A 14,634-nucleotide genomic window follows, 5' to 3' on the forward strand; every position below is an offset into this window, starting at 1 on the left:
TATGGAGAAGATGTGCCATCAAGATGTTACTAGAGCAAAGGAAGCAGGATCCAATTCAAGAAGGTGGTCAGTAATTGGTAAGAACTGAGAAGGCGATGGCACCCCACTCCAGTACTCTTGCCTGGAAAATCCCATGGATGGAGGAGCCTGGTGGGCTGCAGTCCATGGGTCGCTAAGAGTCGGACACGACTAAGCAACTTCACTTTTCACTTTCACGCACTGGAGAAGGAAATGGCAACCCACTCCAGTGTTCTTGCCTGGAGAATCCCAGGGACGGGGGAGCCTGGTGGGCTGCCACCTGTGGGGTTGCATAGAGTCGGACATGACTGAAGCGACTTAGCAGCAGCAGCAGAGTGTGGTCTCAAAGGATAAGTAAAGTGGGTGAAAACTAAGGACAGGTAGGTAGGGAGAGAAAACATGGCAAGAATAAAGACTCTTAGATTTTTTAGAACCAGAGGCTCTGAACACATTCAAGATGATGTAAAATAACTAGGGCAGAAACATGAGCTTTTTAGCTAAAATTCTAAAGTTAGTTGCCCACAGAACCAGTGAGAAAATCTGAAACTATGACTTCCAGCACACTATGTCATTTGCTACACCAGTATGACGTAGAATCAGGTCATGTGATCCTTTTGTTGGTCAATTTTCTCCAATGTTTAATTCTTAAAAAAATTTTTTTAAGGGTTCAAGTAAAAACATCTAAGGAAAACAACAACAACTCTACACATTTAGTGGTAAAATAATTCTCTTCCTGGGACACACACAAATGTGTTTTTATTTCTAAAATTTTCCACAAAGATGACAGGATTTTCCATGTTTTAATTTAAATCACTGCATGTTTTCATTGAGGTAAAATATACCTCTTACATTCTTTTACTCCAGCGATTTTATAATTTATGACTGTAATAACAGTCTTTTTGTTTCTTCATAGATTCTACTTCCTTCAAACAGACTTAGGGGAAAGTAAAAAATGCTTTGTACTTGATGGATTTATTATCTATTCTTGACAGTTATTAGAACAGCTGTAATCTGCTTCTTTTAAATTCAAAATTTGTTGATTGACTTTTGGAAAGAACAGCCAGGAAGGTAAAAGTATTTAAAAACCTCATGGTATGTCTTCAGAAGTTTGAAAGTTACGAAAACTAGGCTAATGGTATTTTAAAAAGAGAAGCATAGCTTTGCTCTAGAAACATTTTTGGTTTTCTAATAGCTTCTTGGTTCATTTTCTCAGTGTTACTAGGATGAGTTCAACAGTTTCTATTATTTTCTTTTCTGAACTTGCTTTTAAAAAAAACAGGGAGAATGCCTCAGGTGTCCCTACTCTGCTAGATTCTTCTTGAAGCAAACTGTTCTTACATAACTATGCTCCCAATTTCTTTCTTGGGGCAGAAGCTCCAAAACCTTCTTGAGAGAAGCTCTCTTAATTATCCTACTCGGTATATACTTGTCTTAAACCTACTTTTTACTAACCTGGTCTTCTTCCAAGATCAAAACGTTGTAGAACTCGCCCACTCTCTCAAACCACCTATTTACATTTATTCTTGTGAAACTACCATTTGAATTTCTGTGACTTTTGAAAAGCTGGATTGGACAGCAGAGGTCAGGGGCTCCCTGACTACCAAACCGCTAAAAGTAGTTAATTTGGAACCTGAAGTCAGATGGGCAAAATGGAGAAGAGAGTCTAACACTTGTCATGGGGTAGCAGGTCTGTATGCTGTCTGTTGCGAAGGCAGACATCTTCAGGGTGTTCATTAGGCTAGGTTATCAAAGTCTGAGGTAGTGTGCCTGACTGTGGTGAAGCCTGTGCAGTCAGATTGCCTGGGTTCACACCCCAGCTCTCCCAATGTTCCCAGTGCCTACTGCTCTGCAGTGACCACCCTTGCATCTTGTATAATTGTTACCTGTCCTGTTTCTAGGCACTGACTAGGCTCAATTAGGGTTTCTTTTGAGGTCTCTCAGTCAGGGACTGGGACTGGAGTAATCTCAACGGCTTTGTAACTCACATGTCTGTCTGTTCATTTGGCTGAGGGTTGGGTCCTTACTTGGCATCATCATCAGAACCACCCATACCTGACCTTCCATGCGACTTGGGCTTCCTTATAGCATGGCTGCTGAGTTCCAAGGATGATTATCCCAGGAGAGGGCCAGGTGAAAGCTGGAGCTCCTTTAACGACCTCGAATGAAGGTCATTAAACCTCATCTGTGTTGTTTCATCTGATTTCATCTCGAATCAGAAGTTTAAGTTATGTAACATCACTTCTGCTGGATTTTATTCATTAGAATCACGTCTCTAAGTCTAGCCTATATGCAAGAGGAAGGCAATTAACTCCATTCCTTAATGGAAGGAGTGTAAAGGAATTTGCCGGCGTGTACTCAAACAAGTATAGCCACTTATTAGCTGGAAGAATTCTCTGTTGTTGGTTTCTGGTTTGTAAAACAAGGACAAAGAGGGTAACTTACCTCCCAGTTTTTTGTGAAGATTAAACAGGAAAAGAACCAGTACCTGGTACTCAATATGTTTAAGTTTAGAACATCTCGGGTGTCTTATGTAGATCAGAATGCTGATGGTGCCATGAATGATAATGTCGTTTCAAAGCAAGTTACCTTTTCAGTCTCTACTGGTGGCATTTGACAAATAGCACTGCCTGTGGTTCTTATGCCTGTGGGGACAGTTACTATATATGGTCTGAATTCTTTGGATCACCTCATTTTAGTGAGTTTCCAGATATAGGTCAGTCCATTTAAACCTGGCCCCATTTATGGCAACTTATTTCCTTATTGGATAAAATAGAAACATGAATAACAATTACCATGTCTACATTGCTTTCAACACCTTAGCCAAGTAATCCTCACCTCACCCAGTGAGTAAGTTAGGATGAGCACCCTTCCCTTCTTGGGATGAGGAAACCAGGGCAAGGGTCAAATGGCTTGTTCTGAATTTTACAGAGATAAGAACCCAGCTGGAGTGAAGGAGGGCATGATTCTCTGTCCACTCCAGGATACCGAAATAACATACAGATGAACACATTTTCACTGATCATTCTATATTCATATGTATTGTTGTTCAGATATTAAAAAATCTTGTAAATAAAAATACACATACACACGTAGTTGAAATTTCTTTTTAAACTTTTATTTCCTGCTTCAGAGACTTGGCCAGTGTTTACTTAGCATAACATGAAACTGAGTTAGCAAATATTAAAAAATCTTTTAAATAAAAGCACACTTTGCTACTCAGTACACTTTTCTCCTTTTCGGGCAGATTAATATTTTCCAATATTCTTGGGTATCCCAACTTTTTTTTATCCAAGGGAGAAGGAACAATGAACACTCCTACTCTTTGCCAGCCGGTGCCTGCAGGCTGGCTTCTAGTTATTCCCCGCCGGCCCGATCCCCCTGGCCTGCCCCTCCAGTAATTATATTTGTCGTTTGATGTTAATAAATTCGGGAGTAAACAATGTAGAAGGGCCGTGCCTTCCGTGGGCTGAGAGGGACGCCTCTTCCTCTCCCTCTTTTCCACTGCTTGCCCCGTGCAGGCGGGTCCTGAGGCCGAGGCTGCACCCGTGCTCACCGGGGGGCGCTGTGCGGTCGGCCCCGAGGCGGCCGGAGGTGAGCCGGCTGGGAGGCGGCGGCTCCGGGTTCTGCCGGCTCGCCGAGGGGCGAATCCCAGGCTGCGAGGTCGGCGCCCCCGCCCCTCGGCCGGCCCCTTCGCCCGGGTAGGGGAGAGGGGAGTGGCCGGGCGCCTCCCGCCGCAGCGCCGCACTCCGCAGCGGCCGCGCACTCTGCAACTGGCCGCGCACAGGAGCCCCGGCGGCGGCGCTTGGAGGCGGTGTGGGAGCGCGGGCGCAGGGGCAGCAGTAGCCGGGCAGCAGCCGCTAGCAGCATCCGCCGAGTAGCCGCGTGGGAGCCCCGCAGCCTCACAGAGGGCCAGCGTCCCGGAGCGCACCGGAGAGGGTGGACGACGAGGAGGCAGAGTGGCGCTCGGCGAGGTAGCGCGAGCGCTTTCCCTCTTCCCCCTGCCCTGCCCGCTCGGTCCTTTGTGCCCGCGATCCCCCGTGGTCCTGACGCAACCCGCGGAGCGCGGGGCAGCGGGGTCTGAGGTCTCCACTGCCGGGCCGGGCGGCGGTGCGGCTCTTGCCGCACCGCGACCCTGGAGGTCGCGCAGGGTGGTCGCGACTCCGCAGTTGCTTCGGGGGCGGTGGGAGAGTAGAGGGCGCTAAACTAAGTTGCTCTCACTTTGCCCCATCCCCCTTGTACCTGTGGGCAAAGTGGAATCCAGGTCTTCCTGGTGTTCACCTACACCCCCTCCATCCCCCTGGTGCACAGCTGTTTCCTGGCCCCCTGGTTCTATAGAAGGAGGCGGGGTGGCCTCCTCCGGGAAGGAAAGCAGAGGGAGAACAATGGGGCGTCCTGGGGAGTGGGGTTCAGGTGCGGCGTGCCCCGGCGGCTGGGGAGAAAGGGCCCGGGACCAGATGGGGAGTCCTGCGCGTGCAGCTGTGCTCTGCTCCTTTGTTCCACCGCAGCGGAGGGGGCTGCCCTGGGTCTCGTTTCCTGCCCGGGATGGGATTGATTCACGGTCCTGGAGAGGGAAGGGGAGGGGGCAGGGCAGGAATGGAAGCCAGTTTAGGAGCGGGCGTCCTGGAGGGTTCTTGCTGGGGCGGGGAAGAGGGTTGGGGAGTGGGTGATGAGAGAGAGTGGGGAGTTGATTACAAACACCCAGCATTTTGTCCAAGGGCTTGCTGTGTGGGTTTCTGGAGCTTATTTGGAATGCTTTGTTCAGACTGCGGCCGAGCGTTTATTGCTGCAACAAGTTGTGTGCTTCCTTGAGTTCTAGGCGTTCTCAGTGTTAGTCTGTTGAAATCAAATCTTCTTAATTAGAATGGAAGACTTTTTCCCCCCCCGCTGTAAATCAGAGTATTTGTGTGTATATATGTGTCTGTGTATCCGTGTTTGTAGCTAGTAGGTATTGACTTGAATGGGTAGGGAGCAAATTTTATAGCATTGATTTTGACACAATTTTCTCCATTGTAATATAACAAATTTCCAGGAATATTGGAGGAGGGAAACCATCAGAAAATTAGACATTGCTAAATAAATGAATCAGGTTAGATAACACCAGACTGAAAAACCCTTTACAGTCTTTCCCAGAAAACACATCATACACACCACTCTTTGGGCTTTGAGTTGAGGAGTCATGACTTCTGTGCTTTCACTGCCATAATGTGGGTCATCTGGACTTAGAGAACAGTTAGCATTATGGTGAACAGGAATCCTTTTTTAGGGGGAGGTAGAATTGAATGTAAGGTGTTGGGCATATGTTAAGTGACCCTTTCCTAGATTGGAATCAAGAGGCCCAAGAGGATTGGCTGACCTCCCCGGGGGAGTCATAGGATTGAATGATGCTTGTTTTTTGAATGGAGTATTCCAAGTGAAACTATTTAGGAGGGAGGCTGACATTTCCAGGCATTCATGGTTTGTGCCTATGGGACCCTGGTGGAAAGATCCCAGAGTTGTACTGAAGGTTAGAATTACTGTGGGGATAGTTCAGGAGACATTCAGTTATAGTTGTCTGGCTGCAGGCAGGGCTGGGAAATGACGCAGAGCTGCTGCTTTGAGACGTCTGAGGGCTCAGGGTAAACTACCCCATTGGCTATTCATTTGAAGACAACCAAGTTGGAAAGTCTCTTAACCTTAGAAGGGGGATGAGAAACTTACTCCGGGGGAGAAAAATGTTTCCTGCCCACTCAGTGGTAATGGAAAAGAGCTGTACCAGCTACTAGGATGTGGTCAGACTTTTAGGCCAGGCTGAAAAGCAGTGGGATTTGTCCTCAGGAGCCATTATGATGTGCAGCTGAAGTGGGATGCTGTCCAAGCGTCAAGCTGTTTGTCGTTATAACTAACACACTGCTTGGCAAAACATGGTGCCATGGGCAGTGAACAGAGGGAGACTGCCTTCCTTACTGTTGTCTTGGCATTTTGGGCTTTTTGTTTATGTTGTGAATTGTTTTATAAAATAGAGCACAGTTGGATTCCTCCCCAGTACTCTTTGGAATATACATTAACAAAATGCAAAGTGTAAGACTGTCACTGCTACCGAAGACATGGATGGCGGATGCTCTTAAATAGCTGATCTCTGGCCACAGGCCATTTGATGGATTTCCCATTGTATGATGAGGCTGGTTACAGGCTGCACCCTCTTCTTGGGATGGGATGAATCATCACTTTGTTAACCCTGGAGTTAAAGACAGACTCTCCCTGATTGCTTCAGTTATGCAAAGCATCCAGGAGCTTCTGACTTCAGTGGGAGGGAGTGGAGATGGGTAGGAGTGGTATCTGGCCAAGAAGGGAATCCTCAGTGAGTAGGATCCATGTTTTTAATACTTGTTCTCCTTTTGGGCGAGATTCTTCTATTGTCCCCCTCCCTGCTGCTATTTCTCATTTTTCTGTTGTGCTGGGTCTTCATTGCTGAGTGGGCTTTTCTTTCATTGCGGAGAGCAGGGGCTACCCTTTGTTGCGGTGCATGGGCTTATCACTGCGGTGGCTTACCTTGTGGAGCGCAGGCACCATGTGCATGGACTTCAGTAGTTGAGGCTCTAGGGCTCTGGAGCGCAGGCTGAGTAGTTGTGGTGCATGGGCTTAGATGCTCTGTGATAAGTGGGATATACCCTGACCAGAGATCTTACTGGTGTCCTCTGCATTGCAAGGTAGATTCTTAACCACTGGATCACCAGGGAAGCCCCCTTCTACTATTTTCAATGGACACTTTGATTTTACGCTATCACTTAGTATTTAGTATGTGAAAAGGGTTTTATATGCATTATTCTGTTAATCCTCACAACTTGATAAAGTGGGTATTATCTCCATTTTAACATTTGAAACTGAAGCCTAGGGAATTTGGTAACTTGCTTAGTTGTGTAGGTATCTAGTAAGTGGTGGAGGTGAGATTTGAGTTCTAATCCCTGATTCCAAGTTCCGCAGTGTATGGTGTGATTATCTTTTAATACTGGGAATGACAGCAACTTGATTATCTATTTGATTATGCTTAGTCTCTCAGTGTCCAACTCTTTGTGACCCTTTGGGCTGTGATCCGTCAGGGTCCTCTGTCCATGGGATTTTTTAGGCAAGGATACTGAGATAGGTTGCCATGCCCTCCTCTAGGGGATCTTCCCAACCCAGGGATCAAACCTGAGGCTCCTGTGTCTCCTGCATTGCAGGTGGATTCCTCACCTGCTAACCCATCAGGGAAGCCCAAGTATGTATTTGTTTAGCCATTTGCAGATTTGATATCACTTTCATGTATCTTACCATCATGGATTCTTTCAAAATCCACTGTGAGATAGGTTTGAAAGGCTAGATTAGTGACAACTCTTCAAACTGTATTGTTAAAAAGCTTTGCTGTTTGATGGCCTATGTTAATAAACTTTAAGTGAATGAAATAAATGAAAAAGTTAGGCTGCACATTTTTAAAAATAAGTGTTTTTTTTTTTTTTTTTTTTTTTGGCAGGGGGAACATTTAAAGGTAGTGGAATGGAGTAGATCTTACAGTCACTTGATATTTATTGAAATCTATTTTAGCCTGTTTTTCTTCCAGCCTTTATTAGAACACTGCACTTTGCTTCTTTACTGAGACCTAATGCCAGCATGTCTTTTTAGAAGAGGAATAAGGAGGAAAGGAATGTGATTCTAAAGAGGAAGTGGGACATCAGAATTGGAGTCATACACAGCAGCAGGCCCTAGATTTTCCCAGCACTTGATTTTTGTCCTGGCAGTCGCCTTTTACAGAAGACATTCTTCCTTAGGGAAGTGTCAAGGGTCTTTCTTTACAATATCCTCTGAGATCATCACATTTCTGAGCTCTGTGGGAACACACATTCCACAGGATTTCTGTGCTCATCCTGTCCTCACAGGGGAAGGGAAGGGAAGCTTAGGCATCCACGTGAGAGGGGAATGGAAGTGGTATCCGTCCTTGGGGGTGGGGAGTGAAGCATGGTGCTGGACTGGAGGCACCTAACCTTGACCTAGGAGACATCTGAGTGCAGGAGCGGAGTGGATTTGAACGCTTGGCATCATCAATTGCTTATGGACTTCTCAGAATGCTCCTGGGCAAGTGGAAAATTCAATATTGGTTTCTATTTGTTGTTGTTGTTCCTAAGAGAAGACTGAAGACTGACAGTTCTACCTTTACTTGTTTAATTATTTCAAGCTAGGACATTATTTGGGGTCTTCAGAGACTGTAGTAGAAGTGCAGTAAGTTTTGTCTCCTGAGGCCATTACATTCCCATCCACCGGATATTTAGAGGGGATGCACACACATGGGCTGCTGAGTGCTAACTGGGAGCACCTTCCATACCGGCTAAGAGGGATGAAGGATGCTCTTATCACCAGTCTTAGGTTTCTTTTCAGTTGCCAGTGTCTTCATCAATTCATATCTTATTAAGCACACAGCTGATGTAGGGCTGTGCATTAAAAAAGAGCAAAGGAAATCTACTGTGTATCAGAGGATGTACAGGGCAGCTCAGTGCACCCAGCGAGTGGACGTTGGTAATGAAGAAAATGACTGTGACTGTTGTGGTGATCAACGCTTGCTGCTGAGACAAAAGCTGAAAACAAACAAAAGTGTGAGAGTGGGAGGACCCAAGCCCAGCGCCTGAGCCTTGGTTTGGTTTCCTCCAACTTGTGACGGTGCCGGAGGATTGAGTCTCTGAACACCTGCCTCTGAAGGCTGGACTGGTTGGGATGTTAAGGAGCATCTTTCTTGGGAATTTGCTGCCTGAGGAGAGAGGACTGTATCCTTTTTTAGACCCCGAGGATGTATAAAGTACCATCCCATGGGAGGGGGTGTTGCATTCCATGGTTGGCCCTGCTGTCCAGCAAGTCCCTTCTGCTTTCTTCCCTGCTAGCATCCCACCATTCCTCATCTTGTGTTCAGCCCCACTGAGGCTGTTCATAGACTTCAGGCCTGTTTGCATTGTGGACAGGAAATGCCAAGTCACCAAAGAATTGTAATATATTTTGCTACATGACTTTCATGCTGCTGTCCATTAAGCATTGGGTACTCGTGCTGTGTCAGGCTGCATTCTGTATTCTCCATAGCCTGATTCATTTATTCCTCATTGTTCTTCTCTCCATGGCCTGATTCATTTATTCCTCATTGTTCTTCTTTAGTAGGAGGTATTTGTAAATGGGGGGTTGAGTAACTGGCCCAGGCTACTAGAGATCAAACCCAAGACTGTGTGCTTCGCCCTCTTCCTCTTGGTGCAGTGCTCTTGGAAGCCTTGAGGAGTGAGTTTTATGGAGTTAGAGAGCGAGCCCCCCTGACAGTGTCTCTCCGTCCTAGATAGCTTCCTTTGTCCCCTGGAGTCAGGGCTCCTGTGTCCTTCACTGGACTAGTGCTGGGAGAGTTGGTTGAAATGCTTCTGAGTTTCTCCTTTTTTGCCTGTGTCTTGTGCTTGGCTCTCCTGCATTATTCTCCTCTCTCAAGTGAGGGAGACTTGGTGAAACAAACCGAGGAGCCAGCCGTGCCTGGTGATCTTTCTCATCCTCTCCTGATCACCGCCTTCTCTGTGGGAGTTCACTGGCCTTCTGGGAGTTTTCCGGGGCTTTGTCTGATCTCTGGCCTCCAGTCTCTGTGGGCACAGTTATGCTGCTGGGCATCCAGTTGGAGCTCAGGGTCTCATGCATGTGGGTAAACTGTGGGAGTATCATTGCAGAGCTGGAACTTTGGGCGTTAAGACTTTGGACAAAGAAAGGAAGAAAAGAATTGGTATGAAATGCATTCTCATCCAAGATAGGCAGTTTTTGAAGTTGAAGTCTAGAGGTAAATGAAAATGGATATTCTTCCTTTGCTTAGCAGATAAACCACAACATTGAGCTTTACAAACACCAGGTGCCTGGCTTTCATAGATAACTTGGAGGGGCCAGGAGGAGACCAAGTCTCTGCTTTCCAGAGACTTCTGATCAATCCTGAATGCACTCAAGATGCCTTGAAATTACACAGATGGCTTCATTTTGCTGTATTAAAATGAAGATATTATTCAGAATTGTACTTTAGAAGTTTCAAAACTTGTTAAAAAAAAAACATCCTTGAAGAGACTTTAGAAAACTGCATTGAAAGGACAATGGAATGGAGCAGGTTATTCATTGTTGGTTTTGTTATTGTGTGTGTGCATATTGAAAACTGCTTGTTTTCACTGGCTTCATGAAAACATTTTCTACACACTTCCACCAGAAGAGAAAAAAACAAACCAAAAACCTTGGTTGAAGAATTCCCGCTGGCCCTACTGACTTTTGCTAGTGTACACCTTCTCTCTCTTACCCTGGTGCTCATTTCTTATAAATTCTATATTAGACTCTGAAGCACTGTTTACAGTGTTCAGATTGCAAATAAGCCCGGTTCCTAGCTGATCATTTTTTCCCCTTGAAAGTGCTTCAGAAGGATCATCACTCTTTTATTCATTTTATAAAGTCCCTGTCTAAATGCTTTTAGGAAAAGTTTAATTTTTATGGACATAGGGCTTAGGCCAGTTTGCATGGCTTTTTTTTTTTTTTTTTGGCAGCCCTCATGCAGTCTAATTACAGTTGTAATACGCTGACCACAGTTTTGATTTACTTCTGATGTGGTGAGCCATCTAGTAAAAAGTTCTCACTTGCTTGAAATCTTCAGGGTGTTGAGAGGCATTCATAAAAATATATGAACCACCACATTGGGTCAGGTTCAGAAATCTACTTTCTGCCGTAGCAGAATACTAAGTATTTTGTGACAGTGGAAGAGGGGACTGTATAGCTTTTATAGATCTTGGGGCAATCTCTTTAGCACCCATAATTGTATAATCTCTTAAAAACCTGTCGTCCTTGTACTTAAATTCATATATTCAGATTCTTGAATTGTTTATTTGTATCTTGTGTTGTAAACATTTCACACCTTCTTTAAAGGCAGAACTTGACTCTCTTGGTGTTTTGACTTCAGATATTTAGTTTTTGAAGTGGTAGAGTGGTAAAATTGAAAGGGCCTTCAGGCCACCCCCGTAACCCCTTCCATGTATCTGAGAACTGCCCCGGCTCAAAAAGTTACCCAGGGATACATCTGTCACTGGACTCCAGATCTTTGAACTCCTTGCTCAGTTTTCTTTCTAGGGGAGTCTTACTGTCTCTCCAGATCCATCAAAATCCAACCTTAGGGCCCATTACCTAAGTAGTTGATCCTATGTCTGTGCTAATAGCGTTCTTATAGTCATCTTGACTTTGGATTTCGGAAGCATCACTGACTTCTCTAGTTTCTGTGACTTTTACATCCGTCCACTCAGTTACAGTGTCTGGCTGAGTGTTGCCTTTTATTTTCAAATCCCTAAGTCTGTTCTGGTTCAGGCTGGGTTACCAGAATGCAACATTTCCCAAAGGGTGTTGTTCCATGAAAAGTTGGTAGATGTGAGTGTAAAAAAGACTTCTTTGGCCAAGTAAGTATTGGTTAAACAACATTTTGAATAAGTTTCTTTAAATAAACTTAAAACAGTTTCCTCTTTGCAGAAAGCCTTATCGGGGGCTTTTATTTGTGACTGTGCACTGTGGATCTCCAAGAGGAAGGTGGGGTGTGCACAGGTCCCAGCTTATGTGACCAGTGTTCCCCTTTGTGGCAGGATCACTTTGAAGGTAACTCTGCTGGAGTTACTACATTGTACTGTTTCTAGATCTGTCACTGTCTGGCTTTCCATGGGACCATGTGTTACTTGGTTCTCACTCAGATATTTCTTTTGCTTCTCTGCCTTGTTGTTCTCCTGGATCTTTCCTTTTTCCTGGAAGCCCCTCTCCACCTGTCACACCTACACATCTGTCACAATCCAGTTTCCCTGAGCTGGTAGCATTTACTGTTTCACAGCTTACAACAGTGAAAATATTTGAAACAAAGTATTGGAAGTAATACTGCATACCCATAATAGTTAAATTACTGGAATTCACACCAAATGCCATGTTCTGTCTTTGTGTCAGTTGACGTGTCAAATGCGTGTTGCGTTCTTCTCTCTCCCTCCACATGGGTTAAACTGCACATATGTTCTCCAAGCATGTGGCTTGTTTATGTATTTATTTTTTATTTTGTGTTATTGGAATTACATTCATAATAAAAGTTTAGGGAGAATTGGTATCTTTAAGGTCTCATGGCTTCCCATCTGCAACCTAATATACCTCTATATTGATTAGGTCTTTATGTCCTTCAATGAAAGGACATAGAAGACCTAAGTAACTTTCATAATTTTATGTGTAAAACTTTTTCACAACTTCTGTTAGATTGGTACCAAGGTGCTTTATGGTTTTTGTGGTCATCATGAGTGGAATCATTTAACACATTTCTGATTGGTGTCTCTGGTATACAGGAATGGGATCAATTTTGTATTTGTTTATTGATGGGTTCTTGACCAAGTTCACATTACAGCTAGTGTTTGCTGTGGGAGCCTGGAGTCGGGTGGCTTTTCTAATAAAAGTGTGAAATAACTAACAGCCTGTCATGGAAATGTCATAACTCACTTCAATTTAAAAATTCTGTATGATACTTTCAGAAGTAAGGGAAAGGGGTGATTATTGGTTGTTTAGTGCATTCATGTATTCAGGCATCAAATGTTTGGGTGCCTAGTATGTCCTCGGCACGGTATTAGGTGCTGAGTAACAGTGAGCAGAGCAGGTATGTTTCTGTTCTCGTGGAATGTGAGGGGAGACGCTGCAGAAGTGAACACAGATATTTATGACATGTTTGTGAATTGTGATATTTGCTGTGAAGGGAAAGGACAGGACACTGAGAATAAGAAAGATGGGGAGGGGAGGCTTTGGCTTGGGGGCGGAGGGAGGGCCTGCCTTAGGAAGCAGGCGTTCATGCAGCTGCCTGATGTGCCTCTCCGGGAAGAGAAGGATGGTGGAGTTTTCCAGGCAGTGGAAGTGGGCCCAGAAGCCCTGAGGTGCAGTCCTGCTTTAATGATAGATTGATGGAAGTGTTAGTAATCAATGATTTAAAAAGTTTGACTTCTTAGTAAGTCATCATCATAGTAAGTCATCAGGAAGATCCCCTGGAGGAAGGCATGGTAACCCATTCCAGTATTGGAGTTCTCTTGCCTGGAGAATTCCATGGATAGAGGAGCCCGGGAGGCTCTATGGGGTTGCGAGGAGTCAGACACCACCGAGCGACTAACACACCCGTATCATCATAATGGTATGTAATAGTGTTTAAGTTATGATGGCATAAAAATGTTTAGTTTTGGTCAGTGTGTTCCCCTTCCTTCTCAAATGAAGCTGCACCCCCAGGCCCCTGCTACACCCCTTGAGCGCTGCCGCTGCCCTGGTTCCTAGTGGCTGCTGGGCACACTAGCGTCCTGGGCTCTGCCCTGTTGGACTGAGTTTTGCTCTGCGGTCTGGAGAAGCCCTATCTCTCCTCCTGGGAGTAGGGCCATCTGTGGCTGTTCCAAGGTCTAGGGTCTCTCTCTCCCATTTCCCTCTGGCCCCTTCTCTAGACACGCAGAGGGCTCTGTTGTGACAGAGTGGGGTGGGGGTGGGGGACTCTGGTCTGAGTCATGCACACTTGATTCCACTGCAGACTGCACACTTCAGTCGCAGCTTTTTGGTCTTTGAGGCTTTGTATCTGGGCCGAGTGTGTCAAGGTTTGGTTCTCCCTTACGTGTTGATAACCCTCACTCAGTGAGAGGCAGTGTGGTTCAATTATTATAGACTTCACTCTGGGGAAAGTACTGGGTTTGAAACCTGACTCTTCCGCTTAGAAGCCCCTGTCCACGTCCTGGGGCACATAGCTTAATCTGTCTCTGCCTCCATTTTCTCATCTGCAACATTTGGATAATAGTAGAGCCTTCTTCCTTGAGTTGTATTAAGAATTCAGTGAGTCAAAATGTGTATAGAATAGTGTCAGGCACAGAGCAAGTGCTTGGTATAAATGTTGGTTGCTACTCCTTAGTCTTTCTTGAAAATGGATTTCTGGGGTTCTTCCTCCTTTTCCCCCCACTAGATATTCAGATTTGTTTGACTCTAAGTGGTGCATATATGATATGATATGGGTCTCTAGATACTCCTCTGAAAAATGTATAGGAAGAAAGATGACGAAGAAACCAAAGTGTTCACAGTGATCATGTTAATTTAGTAGATTGGGATGGCTTGCTTTACAACCCTACTTATTTTCCATGTTTTCTGTAATCTGGTTATGTTATCTCTGAACTAATAATAGTACACAAAAGTCTTATAAGAAAGATCAGGCTGCTGTTGCCCAATGATTCCCTCAAGTAGGGCAGAAGAGGTGGGATGCCTGGGGTCTGCCTATTTCGATTGCAGTTCACAGGTGCAGGAGTTTCCCACGTATGCTTATAGTTGCAGGAACACACCGTATTTAATAAAAGTCTTCAGCAGAAGTATCCCTAAAAGTTAGAAGACGGGGATGTGGGACCTTGTGAGGCTCCTCTGTCTTTGAGTGTTTCTTTTTCTGTCGTCATTTTCCCTTTTTGTCTCTGGCTGCCCTCCCTGAGTGGGCCTCTGGCCATCTGTTACTCCCTTTGGTCTCCTCTTACTCCCCTCCCTTTGAAAACTGCTCCTTTCAGTGACCCCATCTTTCTCCTTTACTTGTTTGTCACACGGAAATGATGCACACATTTC

The 14,634-nt window shown here is 45.1% G+C and overlaps 1 protein-coding gene across 3 annotated transcripts in view; it reads left to right on the top strand.

The window, feature by feature from the left end:
* The first annotated feature begins 3,511 nt into the window (after positions 1-3,511).
* The window catches only part of MYO1B (myosin IB), a 192,318-nt gene continuing 181,195 nt past the window's right edge, over positions 3,512-14,634 (top strand). For all 3 annotated transcript variants that reach the window (XM_069577880.1, XM_069577882.1, XM_069577885.1), the window contains exon 1: positions 3,512-3,989. The gene's annotated coding sequence lies outside the window, so the exon portion shown is untranslated. The remainder of the gene's footprint in view (positions 3,990-14,634) is intronic.

The sequence above is a fragment of the Ovis canadensis genome, chromosome 2 (assembly GCF_042477335.2).
Source record: "Ovis canadensis isolate MfBH-ARS-UI-01 breed Bighorn chromosome 2, ARS-UI_OviCan_v2, whole genome shotgun sequence".
Lineage (NCBI taxonomy): Eukaryota > Metazoa > Chordata > Mammalia > Artiodactyla > Bovidae > Ovis > Ovis canadensis.